General features: G+C 43.3%; 1 protein-coding gene across 2 annotated transcripts in view; it reads left to right on the plus strand.

Moving 5' to 3' along the window:
- Positions 1–18,118, plus strand: part of PDE11A (phosphodiesterase 11A) — a 419,722-nt gene that overhangs the window by 295,992 nt on the left and 105,612 nt on the right. The gene's annotated exons all lie outside the window — the stretch shown is intronic.

Raw genomic sequence — 18,118 nt, forward strand, 5'->3', positions numbered from 1 at the left:
TTTGTTCTCTACATCTGTGTCTCTATTTCTGCCCTGCAAACCGGTTCATCTGTACCATTTTTCTAGATTCCACATATATGCGTTAATATACGATATTTGCTTTTCTCTTTCTGACTTATTTCACTCTGTATGACAGTCTCTAGGTCCATCCACGTCTCTACAAGTGACCCAAGTTCGTTACTTTTTTTTTTTTTTTTTTTTGCGGTACGCGGGCCTCTCACTGTTGTGGCCTCTCCCATGTGGAGCACAGGCTCCGGACACGCAGGCTCAGTGGCCATGGCTCACGGGCCTAGCCGCTCCGCGGCATGTGGGATCCTCCCAGACCGGGGCATGAACCCATGTCCCCTGCATCGGCAGGTGGACTCTCAACCACTGTGCCACCAGGGAAGCCCCCAAGTTCGTTCCTTTTAATGGCTGAGTAATATGGAATTCCTGGTGTTTGCTTATTTTCCTCCTGGAGCTATCCTCCAAGCATTTTGTTTTTTCCCTCTAGATTTCCAAATAGTTTCATTTTTCTTGTGTGTCAATATATTTCTCCTACTTGATCTTTCAACTGAGTACTTGGCACAGGTACCATCTTTTCCAATTTATCTACTGAATTTTGTTTTTAAAAGTTCCATTTTTAGTCCAGTTTTTCTGCTGTAATCCTTAAATGTGATGGCGATAATCCTTAAATGTCGGTGATGATGGTGATGTACAAATTGTCTTCTGTCCTCCAGCAGCTTTGTCTCTCTATGACCTGACTTCCTTCCTATGCATTGCTCTTTCGCTTTGTTCACCGGGGCTTAGGTCCAACTCCTGGGAGACTTCAGTAGCAGCAGTCCAAAGAGCATGGGAAGGCACAGAGACCCCATAGGTGAGCGACAGCTAATAGGCAGGCGGCTAACCTCTGTGGGGACTTCAGCAGAAGACCTCTTGGCTTCCTGGGCCCATCAACTGGCTGCAGAGGCTGATACCATCCCTCCCTCTCAGCAGTGGAAGAGGACTGAGCCCACCTGATAAGCTTGGGGAGAGGGTGAAGAGGGACCTGGGAGAACAGTTATATTCATGCCATTGCTGCCCCTCCCCTCCACAAAGGACCACAGGGGGCTAAGTATTCCTTGAATATGGGGGGCTCTTCAGCACTGGGCCCAGACTCTCATCTGGCCCAGAGAAGCCAGAATCCAATCTAGTCTTCAGACCAGAATCCTGGCAGAGCCTGGGTTTTCCTGGCACCCTAAAAGCCCTGCAAGCCTGCCAGTGGAGGGGGGCTGGTGGTGACTTCACAACCCAGCATCTCACCAGCATCACCTGGGGAATGTTTAGAAAATAAAGGATTCCAGGTCCCCCATCGTAGACCTATTGAATCAGAATCTCAAGACAGGGCCTGGGAATCTGGATTTGTAATCTACTCAGGTTAATCTAGAACAGAACTGAGTATCGAAACCACTGATTTAAGGTGGAAGCTGATGCTTCCACCTAAGAGCGTTAGGAGCCCATTCTAGAGGTGCTTGGGGCTGCATATACCCTGGTGAGAGTTCTGGCCCTTGTTCTTTTACACCCAGGGGTGCTAAGTCACCCAAAGACCTGAGATACGCTTAATCTCTTTTTCTTTCTCAGTAGCCAGTTTTTCTCTCTCCTTAGACCATGATTTTTCTGTGACATACAAAATCTGCTATTGTTTGAGGTAAGAAGGAAAAGTATTCCTGAATGGAAACAGTTATCCTTTACTAGACACTGGACCTATAAAGCCAGGGCAATATAGAATGAGGAGGGGGTACAAAGGAAAGGGTCATTAGAGCTACTTTCATTAGGTTATATTGAGGAAAGAACCACAACAAAGGTTTGTTCTAGCTCTCATTCTGTGTCAGTTATAGGTTGACTGTGGCTCTGTGGCTCCCCTCACCCATCTTCTTCATTCCAGGATTCAAGCACAAGACAAAATGACACCGTGGGCCTTACAGGTTTGCTCCATGTATGTGTGGGGTGGGGTGGTAGACAGTCATCTCCACTCACATTCCTTGGACCAAAGCAAGTCATACCAAGCCTGAAGTCAATGGGCAGGGAAGTATCTCCATGCCACAGGTGGAACTGGGTCGTGTGGTGGTACAAGGGCACATAGAATCTTCTCACATGGAGGGGAGCAAATTATCAGGAATAATTATACCATTCATTATACTTACTGAGCAGGAAAGCATCCCCTTTAGAAGTTATTCCCATAAGGAGGCCCAATAAGGAAAATCACCTGATAGACAGTTACTGAATAAGGTGATCTGGACCAATGGCCAGCTGCAGGTCCTGGCTGGTGGATCTCAGGTACTCCGTGATTCAGGAGGAGGGGAGATGTTCTTTCTCCTCCTGCCTTCCACAGTGTGAATGTTCAAAAAGGAATTCAAAGAAGGTTTGAACATACTTGGGATTCATGCTGATCTATCTAATGTTGTTACATAGTCATAAAAAGCATGGAATGTTCAGAGTGGCCCAACTCATCAGCACTCTCCCCCAGCACAGAGCATCACTGGCAGACCTCAGGGACATCCTACTAGGTCACCACGGCATATTTCTCCTCCTCCTGCCTCCCCCTCGGAGCTCTCCCACACACTCTTTTCTTCCCCTCCCCCAATATCTTTTTTTTTTTTTTTTTTTTTTTTTAATTTCTACCCCATCAAGATTCTCTCCTCCCTCTGTTTTCTAAGCTGGCATCCTCCTTTGGTGTTAGAAATTTTTAAGTCTCCTGCCCAGCTCTTCCCTTCTTGCTTGGTATCACTACTGGGCAGGGGCAGAGGGGGAGGGGAGGGGAGGAAAGCCCCAAGGTGGTCTGGATGCCGGGTGGATGATCCAGATACCTAAAAAGCACGAGCTATCTCACCCAGCCAAGGCTGACATGGATTTTAGGCTCCCCTGCTCACACGGTCTCTCATTTCCAACTTGAATTTCATGCTTGGGCCTGTTTAGTACTCTCTTCCTGAGTGCCGGCAGTCAGAGTACAAAACTGTCCAAAGCCTTTGCTCTACCACCCTTCTCCCTTTCCCCTTAGACTTCTCATTTCTTCTTAACTTGTTCAAGCTTCTTGCCAACAAGTTGGTTAACCTCTCTGAACCTCATAGGGGTGTGATACTCAACGAGAAACTAGCTGCAGGTGGTAGCCACTCAGGAAATGCTAGCTCCCTTTCTTTTTATTTCTCTTCAAAGGATCTGAGTGAACTACTATTTCTTGGCCATCCTAAATCAGGTGAGGTTGCTTTTGAAGGCATTTCTACATTGCACCCTCTTATCCAATGTTTACACAGTTCAAAGCATTCAGTAGGTGCTCAATGAGCACTTGATGACCCAGTTTCCCTCCCTCCTCCCTCGCTGCCCTGCCCCTCACCTTGTCAGTTCCACCCCCTCTGCACACATCCTGTTCTTACCTCCTCTACTTCGCGGCCGAAACCAAGAGAGCAGCATTGGCACATTTGACTCATGTGTGGGGCTAACAACCCATGATGCTAATGGTCAGAGACTATGAGAGTTTAACAGAAAATAAGGAAGGCGGTGAAGTGCCGTTATTTAAATCTTCAGTTCTACTTCTGGTGTCTGTAATCAGCATCTGTATCCAGCTTTGATTCATCTATCCCTCTCCTTGTCCCAAAGAGAACTGAAGAAAAACCAGCATGAATGGCTTTGTCAAACGACTCTTCACATCATTAAGTCACTTTGCTGTTTATGTAGTAGTAGGACACAAATTCAGAAACACATTACCCACAAATTCCAGAAGCAGCAGAGGAGGAAAGAGCAGCTGATATGGAGCTGCCTGGTCATTGCTGATGTGATTGATGAGGAGGTCGGTCCCTGGCACTCCCCTCACGCTGCCTGTGCCACATCCGCTCTTACCCGGGGCCCCTCTTTGGGGAGAGAGGTTGAGAACTGAAGCCTCTGTTACTTGTATTGCCCATTGGAAATGGAGCTTTTCTTCAGACCTCCAGATACTGCTTCCTCCTTTTTTCCTAACCACCTCTTCCTTCCCAGGAAACTGTTCTCAGAGAAAGTATCCTTTTACATCTGTCCATCAAATTAAGCTAACATTTAGGGAAAGCCGTCTGGGTGGTACAGAAATGAAGCCTACACAGTTTCTGTTCTGTCCTGCCCTTCAGGGGGCCCCTGTCTAGTAGGATAAATGGGCACACAGCATGCTTCAAAGTACCTGGCACACAGGAAGCCCTCACTAAGTATTTGTTGAATGAATGAGTGAAGGAATGACTACACAGTGACTTGAACAGACTATAGCAAATGGTATAGAGGAAAAAATGACAAAATGTACTGGGGGGGGGATTGATTTGAGAGACTGCTGGTTGTTAGAGGCGCCGGGGAGGGCCTCATAAGGGGAGACAGATAAGAGCAGAGCCTTGCAGCCGGAGGCATTCTGTTGAGCCTGGCAGGGTGAGACAAATGAGGCTGGCACACCAGGGCTCTCTGGGAATAAGAAATCTTTCCTGGGCCTATTCTCAACAGCATAGCCATGCAGTCATTTTCTAAATAAGGGAAGTACAGTGATAGGAACACAGGGATGGTAAGGGCTCGATCAAGACATTAGGCTGAAGAAGGACTCAGTTACCAGCTCTCCACAAGAGGATCACCTTCCTTGGAAGAACGGGCAGCCTGATTTCAGATTCGACAAGTTTACAGCCCCCTTGATCCTTATCTTCTGAGATGTTTAACTTGATGAATCATGTTTTCCTCCAGTGTATCTTAGATATCCCAGCACAGAATATGTTTCTTTCCAGGAGTGAATATGGTGCAGTTTGCTGGGGAGAGGAAGCCTTTCTAGATTGGCTTCTCTAAAGAACTAGAGAAAGAAAAGACTAGAATTGTAATCAGGATACTTTTGAAGGGGACCACTATGGGTCTGACATGAATTATTTTGAATTCCTGGAAATTTAGTATTCAGTTCATCTGCCGTAATGATAACTGTCTGTTATAGATGGAATTGTGTCCCCCCCGCCAAATTCATATGTTGAAACCCAACCCCCAGTACCTTAGAATGTGACTATATTTAAAGACAGGGCCTTTAAAGAAGTAAGTAAGGCGAAATGAGATCAGAAGGGTAGGGCCCTAATCCAAGATGACTGGTGTCCTTGTAAGAAGAGGAAGATGCACCAGGGAAGTCCACACATACAGAGGAAAGGCCATGTGAGGACACCGTAAGTCGGCAGCCATCTGTGAGCTAAGGGAAGAAGAACAGGAGTAACCAAACTTGCCAACACCTTGATCTTGGACTGCCAGCCTCCAGAACTTCGAGAAAATAAATTTCCATTGTTTAAGCCTCCCAGTCTGTGGTATTCTGTTGTGGCAACTCTAGCAAACTAGTAACACTGTCATATACTGAGGCCTACTAGGGGCCTGGCACTGTGCTAAGTATTTGATCTCACTTAATGTTTTTAATGACCATGAAAGACAGTTATTGTTACGTTCCTTTTTCAGAAGAGAAAATAGATGCCCAAGGCCACAGCTCTAGCAAGTGGCAAAACTCAGATTCAAAGGCACATCTGTTTGGCTCCAGACATGTGCGCTTAGCATACCACCAACCCACATTTATGAAGCACTGACCATGAAAGAAGTACGAGGCTATAGTAATTGCTGACATTTGAGAACCTTAATCCTTTCCTTATGGAACTTATAAATGATGAGAGACAGACTTACAAAGGTAAATAAATAAATAAGTGCTGCCTGGACCGGACCACCTGGAATCAATAATGCCATGGCAACGCCATGGTGAACCTAAGCTAAGAGAGCATTCAAATGATTGTGAAGGCAGCATAGGGGAGTTGCTACAAACACAGGGGCCAGGGGGCAGATTTCAGCAGTTTTCTAGTTATGTGACCTTGGGCTTTTATCCTTACTTAAATCCTTAACCTCATCAGTTTCCTCATCTGTGCTAGGGGGCCTAAATTGGGACTAATGATGGAACATTACCCCTTGGGTTGTTGGAGGATTAAATAAGATACTGTAAAGCACTTTGCATGATGCTTGGTACATAGTACATCTTAATAAATGCACCATGATGGAAAAAATAATTCTTCTAATGTGTATCCTACTGGGTACTAACAAAAATAGCCAACCCATGTAAACATGGTTGAGTTCCTAACCGTTTAAATGAAAATGTTTAGTGTTGTTAAATTTGTGAATATTTTCACTGACACTTATATGTGGGTTTCTAAATACAATTTCATTTCCAAAATATGTTTGCCTATTGGGACATTCAGCTTAAATCAAATACCAACATATACCACCAACAACACAGTCAGGGCAAAGTTAAAATGTTCATCAGTGTGGAAGGAGAGTCTGACAGAAAGGCAAGACAGAAAGGACTAATAAAATATCTGATAGAAGTCAAAGAGCAAATTAAAAATAGTATGTGTGTGACACTGTGTGCATGGATGTATGTGTGAGCGTGTTTTGGGGCACACCTCCGCCCATCTGAGCATAAATCCAGATAAGATTCTGGACAGGGAATCGTGGCTGAGGAATCAGCCCTGCACCCTCCTTGCCTTACTTGATAGATTGTTTCCTCACTGCAGGTGATTGCTTTATTTGGCCCGAAGAGCAGAAACTTTCTTATAATGCTTCCTGTGCTTTTATGGCACAAACCAATATAAGTATTTACTGGATCTGTAAGTAAAAGTATATAAAGTCTTATTTATCTTGCTGCACAGTGAAACCATGAAAAACGTGTGGAAAGTTGAGTATTTTTTTCCAAGACGACATCCAACTACACGCTGAGGCAAAGCAAATACATGCTTAGTTTCAGAGGTGACAAAGGGGCTCTGTTATACTTTTGATGCAGAGGATTTCCATCGTTTCTATTGAATGCATGAACATTGAAATATTTCTTCCGGCCAATTCATTGGAAAGTGATGCCTGGGTGGCCAGCCACATATGTCCATAGCGATAGATTGCACTCCCAACCCCAACTAGCAGGCCGAAAAGATGGGGCTCCGGGTATGGAACAAGGGGAGAGAGAGCGTGGGATCAGGCCAGTGGCATGAATGGAAAACCCAAGCAAAGCCTTACCCTGGTCAGTGGCTCCGCACTCTCCTCCTCACACCCAGGGTGGCGCCCCATTGCCCTGGTTCTAATCTCAATGTTCAGGTTTTGCCCCTCGCTGGTTCTGCTCCCTTGGTGGGGTGTGGAACTTTGTAACAGGGCATTGGGACCCATCGTCCCAGCACATGAAGGGCAGGATCAGGTGGACTTTTACCAAAACCATAAAGAGGAGAGGTTGAGTTTCCGGTTCCTTTTGATCCCCAACGTTGTCCTTCTCTACCACTTCACAGGCCTCCAGGCTCCATCCCTTTGCTGACCCCCGTGCCTTAGGCATCATGCTTCAGTATTAAGAGTTTGCTTGTTCCTGTGAATTCTTATTTGTGGAAATCCTTTCATAAACCTGTAATTTTAAACTACAGAAACAAAGCAGCATGATGTTCCTTAGTCTTCAGCTGTTTGTTAGTCAACTCACCTGGTCCCTATTTCCAAACCCAGATCCATCACCAGGGGCTGATGTCCTAAACAGCCTCACCTCTTGCTGGTGCAGAAGTTCTTCTTCCTCCTTTCATCCTTTTCTGTCTAGTTGTTGAATTGTTGTCGCATTTCTTAGGGAATTATTCTCATTTTCTGTCCGCTTTATGAGCCTTTCCTTCCACCCCATTGCCTCAAAGGTATTTTCATTTTAATAGGGAATAATTCTCTGATGTATATTGATGAAATTCTAACGGTGATATTTCAGGCAGGCAGAAGAGAGCCCTCAGCTGGAATTGTAGATCTTTTCCCCCAACCTGGCATGTAGACAGTTATCCATTCAACCCATGTTGAAATCATATTTGTGCATGAAACTGCATTTTTTCTTTTCACCATTCCCACCAAGAGTTGGGAATTTCTGACCATCTTTATAAGTTTCTGTTTATGAAATTAACATGAGTCTGCTCACTAAATTCAAACCATTAGAAAAATTACAGCATGCCGAGGCTAATAGCAGAAAAAGTTAAGGGTGCTGGGTGAAGTTTTTGTTTGTTTTCTAAGATGCCTAGATTGTTCTAAAACCAATATAGAGGGGCTGTTAGTTGGAGTAGATAGTATTCAAGCTGTAGGATGCTAACATTCGAAGTGTCCTTTTGTAAATGGAAGCAATGTTGGTTAAATCTATATTATTCATTACAAAATCTGTATTACTTCCTAAATGATGACCTCGGTTATCTTCAAAAATCTCTTTTGTAATGTTATTTAATTTCCTATCTCTCTTTTAATACTCTTCAGGTGGACTTAGGGACTTAGATAAACTACCAGTGAGCGTAGAGTTTACCCTTACTCATCGCACAATTATAGAGTTGCCACGTGCCCTGTAAGCTACCAGGCACCATAGAGCATAGACGAGGCATCTCTCAGGTGAGGCTGCAGCTGAGAGGGGCAGCAAGGACTCAAGCAAAACCCACAGTACAGCAAGTTGAGGTTGAGGTGGGCGGGAAGCCATTAAGATCCAACCAAGTACGTGAATCAGAGAAGCAGTGGCCAAAGGGGATGGTGGTTCTGTCAGGGCCAAGACTGCAGGTGGCGATTCTCTGGGCTAGAAAGACCATGCTGAACAGGCAGGACTTGCTTTAGGGTATTCTTATCTCACATCTCTAACCTTAAAGTCTAACGCAGTCAACACACCTTCAGCTGCCTGTAAATATCTACTATCCTTCCGTTACTAAGACATAGGAAGAAGAATGCCACAAGAAGTTCATGATAACCTCACAGGGCCGCCATGTCACACTCACACATCTGCACTGCAAGGACCAATCTTCTTGGAGGGATGAAGCAGGCTGTCTCACTGCTCAGAGTCACACAGCTGGCAAGCTCAGATTGGAGCCTGAAGACTAGGGCTGCAGGGGTGAGGGCCTCTCTGTGTGTCTCCTATTACAAATAGTCCCAGTGGTGTGTGAACAAATAGTGCATTGGGTTCACTCAAAGTTAGAAGGCTACTTGGCTCATATTACCTAATCTTGGATTCCTCTCTCTCTCTCTCTGTGTGTGTGTGTGTGTGTGTGTGTGTGTGTGTGTGTGTGTCTAGGATTCCTCTGTGTGTGTGTGTGTGTGTGTGTGTGTCTAAGTGTGAAGTATTCACAGGGGTGGTTGGCAGAAAATCCACCAGAGGATATTGTGGCATGGCTTGGGTAGAACTAGAAAAATAACTTTCAGTGAGACTATCAGGCTTTCATTCACTCATCCAATAAATATTTAACGAGCTTCTTCCATGTGCAGGTTTGCCCATGAAGACTGTGCTGGGCACTTAGGAGTTAACAGTAGACACACCCAATTCCTACCCTCCTCTATCAGACCATTAACAAATAATTACACAACATATTACTGATGGAGGAGGAATGTCATGCTCCCAGCTCTCAGGGAGTCTTGAGCTGGTTTATTTCAGCTTCCCACCCAAGTCCATGTGTGCAGGACTCCCCCACCAGCACTCCTCTAGGTACCCAGGATCCTGCCCTTCCTTCTTAGATTTCTTGAGGTTCTTAGGCATGTGTTTGGGCACTGGGCAGAAGTGCATTGCCCAGACAAGTGCCCCTCCCATTGGTTGCTCAGTGGGTGAGGTGCTGGACCCTGAGGAGCTAAAGTCTTCACCAGTCTCCCATGGGAGGAGTGGCTGGTGGGTCCCTGACTGCAAGCAACGGGAGGTATCTACTTGAGCAAAGGTGGGACCGTCCATGGTCCTGATTCAACTACCATGTGGCTCACGGGAGCTCAACCAATGCCTCCACAGTGGTCCTTTGCTGGGTGCATCTCCTTCCTGGGTACAGCTGCCATGCTCCCAGGGGCTCTCTCCTTCCTCTCTTACCCCACTCCCTGACCTCTGTGAGACGGCCACAGTGTTCATTCCCCTTTTCTTACCTCCCCAAGAGCACACTCCTTTCTCCTCTGGTTCTTTCAAAATAGATCCTGATGGCCCATTGACTCAGAGCCATTGACTTAACCAAAAACAAGTTCTTTTTCCTGGAGGACACAGAGGGCTTTTTGATCTTCAATTTCTCCCAGAAGAGGAGGGAAAGAGTTTGCTGCTGAATGCAGCAAAGAAAGAGAAAAGGAAACAAAGACAATTGCCTTTCCATAGGAAGAGTCTGTATATCTATCACCTGCCACAACAAAAACTGTGACCACAGCTTTGAAGGGGAGGTTCTGGGAGGGAAAGTCAAACTCCAGTGCTGTGGCCCAAGGCCACCAAAGGGAGCTTGGCAAAGCTGACACCTTATAGGTTCTCAGGGCTAGTTAGGGCAAGTCCTGAATCAAGCAGCATTTCCATCGATTCTGGGGCCCTATAGGTCTGCATCTCATGGTTTTGTGCTATATTCAGATGAGATTGGAACTGTACTCTGCCCATGATGTTCTCTCTGACTGGAACAGTCTATGTTTCCTAATTCTCCTGGTGAACTTCTATTCATCCTTCAACACCCACATCAGATGATACTCCTCCACTCTGTTTCTTGGCCTCCTATATGCTCCCTCCTCTTGTGGCCTCTGACCTTCATGCTTCTATTTTTTCACTATTCATTCTGTTTACGCTTTTTTTTTTTTTTTGCTCATAATATTTTTTTTATTTTTTTTAACATCTTTATTGGAGTATAATTGCTTTACAATGGTGTGTTAGTTTCTGCTGTATAACAAAGTAAATCAGCTATATGTAGGCATCTATCCCCATATCCCCTCCCTCTTGGATCTCCCTCCCACCCTCCCTATCCCACCCCTCTAGGTGGACATAAACCACTGAGCTAACCTCCCTGTGCTATGCAGCTGCTTCCCACTATCTATCTGTTTTACATTTGGTAGTGTATATATGTCAGTGCTACTCTCTCACTTTGTCTCTGCTTACCATTTCCCCTCCCCATGTCCTCAAGCCCATTCTCTATGTCTGTGTCTTTTTTCCTGTCATGCCCCCTAGGTTCATCACAACAACTTTTTTTTAATATTCCATATAAACAGGTTAGCATATGATATTTGTTTTTCTCTTTCTGAATTACTTCACTCTCTATGACAGACTCTAGGTCCATCAACCTCACTACAAAAAACTCAATTTAGTTTCTTTTTATGGCTGAGTAATATTCCATTGTATATAGGTGCCACATCTTCTTTATCCATTCATCTGTCGATGGACACTTAGGTTGCTTCCATGTCCTGGCTATTATAAATAGAGATGCAATAACATTGTGGTACATGACTCTTTTTGAATTATGGTTTTCTCAGGGTATATGCCTAGTAGTGGGATTGATGGGTCCTATGGTAGTTCTATTTTTAGTTTTTTATGGAACCTCCATACTGTTCTCAGTAGTGGCTGTAACAATTCACATTCCCACCAACAGTACAAGAGGGTTCCATTTTCTCCTCACCCTCTCCAGCATTTGCAGGTTTTTTGATGATGGCCATTCTGACCACTGTGAGATGATAGCTCACTGTAGTTTTCATTGATGTTGAGCATCCTTTCACGTATTTGTTGGCAATCTGTAGATCTTCTTTGAAGAAATGTCTATTTAGATTTTCAGCCCATTTTCAGTTTGGGTTGTTTGTTTTTGTGATATTGAGCTGCATGAGCTGCTTGTATGTTTAGGAGATTAATCCTTTGTCAGTTGCTTCCTTTGCAAATATTTTCGTCCATTCTCAGTGTTGTCTTTTCATTTTGTTTATGGTTTCCTTTGCTGTGCAAAAGCTTTTAAGTTTCATTAGTTCCCATTTGTTTATTTTTCTTTTTATTTCCATTTCTCTAGGAGGTGGGTCAAATAGGATCTTGCTGTGATTTATGGCATAGAGTGTTTTGCCTATGTTTTCCTCTAAGAGTTTTATAGTCTCTGGCCTTACATTTAGGTCTTTAATCCATTTTGAGTTTATTTTTGTGTATGGTGTTAGGAAGTGTTTGAATTTCATTCTTTTCCATGTAGCTGTCCAGTTTTCTCAGCACCACTTATTGAAGAGGCTGTCTTTTCTCCACTGTATATTCTTGCCTCTTTTATCAAAGTTCAGGTGACCATATGTGTGTGGGTTTACCTCTGGGCTTTCTCTGCTGTTCCATTGATCTCTATTTCTGTTATTGTGTCAGCACCATACTGTCTTGGTTACTGTAGCTTTGTAGTATAGTCTAAAGTCAGGGAGCCTGATTCCTCCACCTCCGTTTTTCTTTCTCAAGGTTGCTTTGGTTATTCAGAGTCTTTTGTGTTTCCATACAAATTGTGAGATTTTTTGTTCTAGTTCTGTGAAAAAGGCCACTGGTAGTTTGATAGGGATTGGAATGAATCTGTAGATTGCTTGGGGTAGTAGAGTCATTTTCACAATGTTGATTCTTCCCATCCAAGAACATGGTATATCTCTCCATCTGTCTGTATCATCTTTAATTTCTTTCATCAGTGTCTTATAGTTTTCTGCATACAGGTCTTTTGTCTCCTTAGGTAGGTTTATTCCTAGGTATTTTATTCTTTTTGTTGCAATGGTAAATGGGAGTGTTTCCTTAATTTCTCTTTCAGATTTTTCATCATTAGTGTATAGGAATGCAAGAGATTTTTGTGCATTAAATTTGTTTCCTGCTACTTTACCAAATTCATTGATTAGCTCTAGTAGTTTTCTGGTAGCATCTTTAGGATTCTCTATGTATAGTATCATGTCATCTGCAAAGAGTGACAGCTTTACTTCTTCTTTTCTGATTTGGATTCCTTTAATTTCTTTTTCTTCTCTAATTGCTGTGGCTGAAACTTCCAAAACTATGTTGAATAATAGTGGTGAGAGTGGGCAACCTTGTCTTGTTCCTGATCTTAGTGGAAATGGTTCCAGTTTTTCACCTTTGAGAATGATGTTGGCTGTGGGTTTGTCATATATGGCCTTTATTATGTTGAGGTAAGTTCCCTCTGTGCCTACTTTCTGGAGAGTTTTTATCATAAATGGGGGTTGAATTTTGTCGAAAGCTTTTTCTGCATCTATTGAGATGATCATATGGTTTTTATCCTTCAGATTGTTCATATGGGTTATCACATTGATTGATTTGTGTATATCGAAGAATCCTTGCATTCCTTGGATAAACCCCACTTGATCATGGTGTATGGTCCTTTTAATATGCTGTTGGATTCTGTTTGCTAGTATTTTGTTGAGGATTTTTGCATCTATGTTCGTCAGTGATATTGGCCTGTAGTTTTCTTTCTTTGTGACATCTTTGTCTGGTTTGGGGATCAGGGTGATGGTGGCCTCATAGAATGAGTTTGGGAGTATTCCTCTGTCTGCTACATTTTGGAGGAGGTTGAGAAGGATAGGTGTTAGCTCTTCTGTAAATGTTTGATAGAATTCACCTGTGAAGCCATCTGGTCCCAGGCTTTTGTTTTTTGGAAGATTTTTAATAACAGTTTCAATTTCAGTGCTTGTGATTGGTCTGTTTATATTTCCTATTTCTTCCTGGTTCAGTCTCAGGAGGTTGTGCTTTTCTAAGAATTTGTCCATTTCTTCCAGGTTGTCCATTTTATTGGCATATAGCTGCTTGTAGTAATCCCTCATTATCCTTTATTTTCTGGAGTGTCAGTTGTTACTTCTCCTTTTTCATTTCTAATTCTTTGATTTGAGTCTTCCCCCTTTTTTTCTTGCTGAGTCTGGCTAGTGGTTTATCAATTTTTTTTTATTTTCTCAAAGAACCAGTGTTTAGTTTTATTGATCTTTGCTATTGTTTCCTTCATTTCTTTTTCATTTACTTCTGATCTGATCTTTATGATTTCTTTCCTTCTGCTAACTTTGGTTTTTTTGGTTCTTCTTTCTCTAATTGCTTTAGGTGTAAGTTTAGGTTGTTTATTTGAGATATTTCTTGTTTCTTGAGGTAGGATTCTATTGCTATAAACTTCCCTCTTAGAACTGCTTTTGCTGCATCCCATAGGTTTTGGGTCATCGTGTTTTCATTGTCATTTGTTTCTAGGTATTTTTTTATTTCCTTTTGGATTTCTTCAGAGATCTCTTGGTTATTTAGTAGTGTATTGTTTAGCCTCCATGTGTTTGTATTTTTTACAGACTTTTTCCTGTAATTCATATCTAGTCTCATAGGGTTGTGGTCGAAAAGATACTTGATAAGACTGCAATTTTTTAAAATTTACCAAGGCTTTATTTTTGACCCAAGATATGATCTATCCTGGAGACTGTTCCATGAGCACTTGAGAAGAATGTGTATTCTGTTGTTTTTGGATGGAATGTCCTATAAATATCAATTAAGTCCATCTTGTTTAATGTATCATTTAAAGCTTGTGTTTCCTTATTTACTTTCATTTTGGATGATCTGTCCATTGGTGAAAGTGGGGTGTTAAAGTCCCCTACTATGATTGTGTTACTGTTGGTTTCCCCTTTTATGGCTGTTAGCATTTGCCTTACATATTGAGGTGCTCCTATGTTGGGTGCATACATATTTACAATTGTTATATCTTCTTCTTGGATTGATCCTTTGATCATTATGTAGTGTCCTTCTTTGTCTCTTGTAATAAAGTCTATTTTGTCTGATATGAGAATTGCTACTTCGGCTTTATTTTGATTTCCATTTGCATGGAATATCTTTTTGCATCCCCCCACTTTCAGTCGGTATGTGTCCCTAGGTCTGAAGTGGGTCTCTTGTAGACAGCATATATACGGGTCTTGTTTTTTTATCCATTCAGCCAGTCTGTGTCTTTTGGTTGGAGCATTTAATCCATTTACATTGAAGGTAATTATCGATATGTATGTTCCTATTACCATTTTCTTAATTGTTTTGGGTTTGTTTTTTGTAGGTCTTTTCCTTTGCTTGTGTTTCCTGCCTAGAGAAGTTCCTTTAGCATTTGTTGTAAAGCTGGTTTGGTGGTACTTAATTCTCTTAGCTTTTGCTTGTCTGGAAAGGTTTTAATTTCTCTGTCAAATCTGAATGAGATCCTTGCTGGGAAGAGTAATCTTGGTTGTAGATTTTTCCCTTTCATCACTTAAATATGTCCTGCCACACCCTTCTGGCTTGCAGAGTTTCTGCTGAAAGATCAGCTGTTAACCTTATGGGGATTCCCTTGTATGTTATTTGTTGCTTTCCCATGCTGCTTTTAATATTTTTTGTTTGTATTTAATTTTTGATAGTTTAATTAATATATGTGTTGGCGTGTTTCTCCTTCAGTTTATCCTATATGGGACTCTCTGTGCTTCCAGGACTTGACTATTTCCTTTCCCATATTAGGGAAGTTTTCAACTATAATCTCTTCAAATATTTTCTCAGTCCCTTTCTTTTTCTCTTCTTCTTCTGGGACCCCTATAATTCGAATGTTGGTGCATATAATGTTGTCCCAGTAGTCTCTATAACTGTTCTCAATTCTTTTCATTCTTTTTTCTTTATTCTGCTCTGTGGTAGTTATTTCTACTATTTTATCTTCCAGGTCACTTATCCATTCTTCTGCCTCAGTTATTCTGCTATTGATTCCTTCTAGAGAATTTTTAGTTTCATTTATTGTGTTGTTCATCACTGTTTGTTTGCCCTTTAGTTCTTCTAGGTCCTTGTTAATTGTTTTTTGTATTTTCTCCATTCTATTTCCAAGATTTTGGATCATCTTTACTATCATTACTCTGAATTCTTTTCCAGGTAGACTGCCTATTTCCTCTTCATTTTTTTGGTCTGGTGGGTTTTTACCTTGCTCCTTCATCTGCTACATATTTCTCTGTCTTCCCATTTTAGTCAACTTACTGTGTTTGGTGTCTCCATTTCACAGGATGCAGGTTCGTAGTTCCAGTTTTTTTTGGTGTCTGCTCTCAGTGGGTAAGGTTGGTTCAGTGAGTTGTGTAGGCTTCCTGGTGGAGGGGACTGGTGCCTGTGTTCTGGTGGATGAGGCTGGATCTCGTCTTTCTGGTGGGCAGGACTGTGTCCGGTGGTGTGGTTTGGGGTGTCTGTGAACGTATTATGATTTTAGGCAGCCTCTCTGCTAATGGGTGGGGTTGTGTTCCTGTCTTGCTAGTTGTTTGACATGGGCATCCAGCACTGGAGCTTGCTGGCCACTGGGTGGAGCTGGTCTTAGCGTTGAGACGGAGATCTCTGGGAGAGCTCTCGCCAATTGATATTACATGCGGCTGGGAGGTCTCTTGTGGTGCAGTGTCCTGAACTTGGCTCTCCCACCTCAGGGGCTCAGGCTTGATACCAGGCTGGAGCACCAGGACCCTGTCAGCCGCACAGCTCAGAGGAAAAGGGAGAAAAAAAAGATTAAAAAAATAATAATAAAATAATATAATTATAATTTAAAAATTAAAAATATTATTAAAATTAAAAAGTAGCTTAAGAAAAAGAAGAGATCAACCAAACCAATAAAGAAATCCAACAATGACAACAAGTGCTAAAATCTATACTAAGATAAACATAGAAATCAGAAACAAGTCAGTTGCAGACAGCAAATCCCAAGTCTACAGTTGCTCCCAAAGTCCACCGCCTCAATTTTGGGTTGATTCATTGTCTCTTCAGGTATTCCACAGATGCAGAGTACCTCAAGTTGATTTGGGGGATTTAATCCGCTCCTCCTGAGGCTGCACAGAGAAATTTCCCTTTCTCTTCATTGTTCGCACAGCTCCTGGGGTTCTGCTTTGGTTTTGGCCCCATCTCTGCATGTAGGCCGCCCTCAGGCTTCTGTTCCCACCCAGACAAGACGGGGTTAAAGCAGCAGCTGATTAGGGGGCTCTGGCTCACTCATGCGAGGGGAGGGAGGAACACGGTAGTTATAACTGGAATGCAAGGTGAGCCTGTGCCCGCCAGAGGCCGACGTGACGTTGAAACAGCCTGAGGCACGCCGTGTGTTCTCCCGGGTAAGTTGTGCCTGGATCATGGGACACTGGCAGTGGCGGGCTACACAGTCTCCCGGAATGAGAGGTGTGGATAGTGACCTGTGCTTGCACACAGGATTCTTGGTGACTGCAGCAGCAGCCTTAGCGTTTCATGCCCATCTCTGGGGTCCATGCTGATAGCCGCGGCTCGCACCTGTCTCGAGCTCGTTTAGGCGGTGCTCTGAATCCCCTCTCCTCGCGCACCCTGGTCCCTTGCCTCTTAGGCAGGTCCAGACTTTTCTCGGACTCCCTCCCGGCTAGCTGTGGTGCACTAGTCCCTTCAGGCTGTGTTCACGCAGCCAACCCCGGTCCTCTCCCTGGGATCTGACCTCCGAAGCCCGAGCCTCAGCTCCCAGCACCAGCCCGCCACAGCACGTGAGCAGACAAGCCTCTCTGGCTGGTGAGTGCTGGTCGGCACCGATCTTTTGTGTGGGAATCTCTCCACTTTGCCCTCTGCACCCCTGTTGCTGTGCTCTCCTCCATGGCTCCAAAGCTTCCCCCCCGCCCACCCCCTGTCTCCGCCAGTGAAGGGGCTTCCTAGTGTGTGGAAACTTTTCCTCCTTCACAGCTCCCTCCCAGAGGTGCAAGTCCTGTCCCTATTCTTTTGTCTCTGTTTTTTTCTTTTCCCTTTTGCCCTACCTAGGTATGTAGGGGAGTTTCTTGCCTTTTGGGAGGTCTGAGGTGTTCTGCCAGCATTCAGTAGGTGTTCTGTAGGAGTTGTTCCACATGTAGTTATATTTTTGATGTATTTGTGGGGAGGAAGCTGATCTCCACATCTTACTCCTCCACCATCTTCTGGACTAGTTCCATTCTGTTTACTCTTGTCTCTCCTTGAGTAGACCATGAGCATCTTAGGATTGGAGTCCACATCTTTTCTTAGGTTGCAATACAAGCTCTGTGACCTTGAGAAACTTTCGATCATGATAGCTATTTTTAAACCTTTTAAATTATTATAAATATACTTTATAAAGCTGAAGTTTAACAATGATTTAGAATTAAGGCAGAGACTCTAAGCTAGAAGTATTTCATCACATTCTCCCAGGGCTTCCAATGGAGTCCTATATTTCCCCTGCTTAACAGCACTTACCACACTGTATTATAATTGCCTGTTTACTTCTTTGGTCCCCTGACCCACTGTGAACACAAGGACCACAGTGATTTCACAAATGTATCTATAACACAGGGCAGGGCCTGTTGTAGAATTAGGCATGCAATACATGTGTGTTAACTTAAGTTGAATTAAATGTAGAGGTCTCCAAAGGGAGTGGATAGAGTTGATTCCTCATGGCCTAGTCATGGAAAT

The sequence above is a fragment of the Aethalodelphis obliquidens genome, unplaced genomic scaffold, assembly GCF_003676395.1.
Source record: "Aethalodelphis obliquidens isolate GAN/ISIS:26980383/991018 unplaced genomic scaffold, ASM367639v1 scaffold2, whole genome shotgun sequence".
Taxonomy (NCBI): domain Eukaryota; kingdom Metazoa; phylum Chordata; class Mammalia; order Artiodactyla; family Delphinidae; genus Aethalodelphis; species Aethalodelphis obliquidens.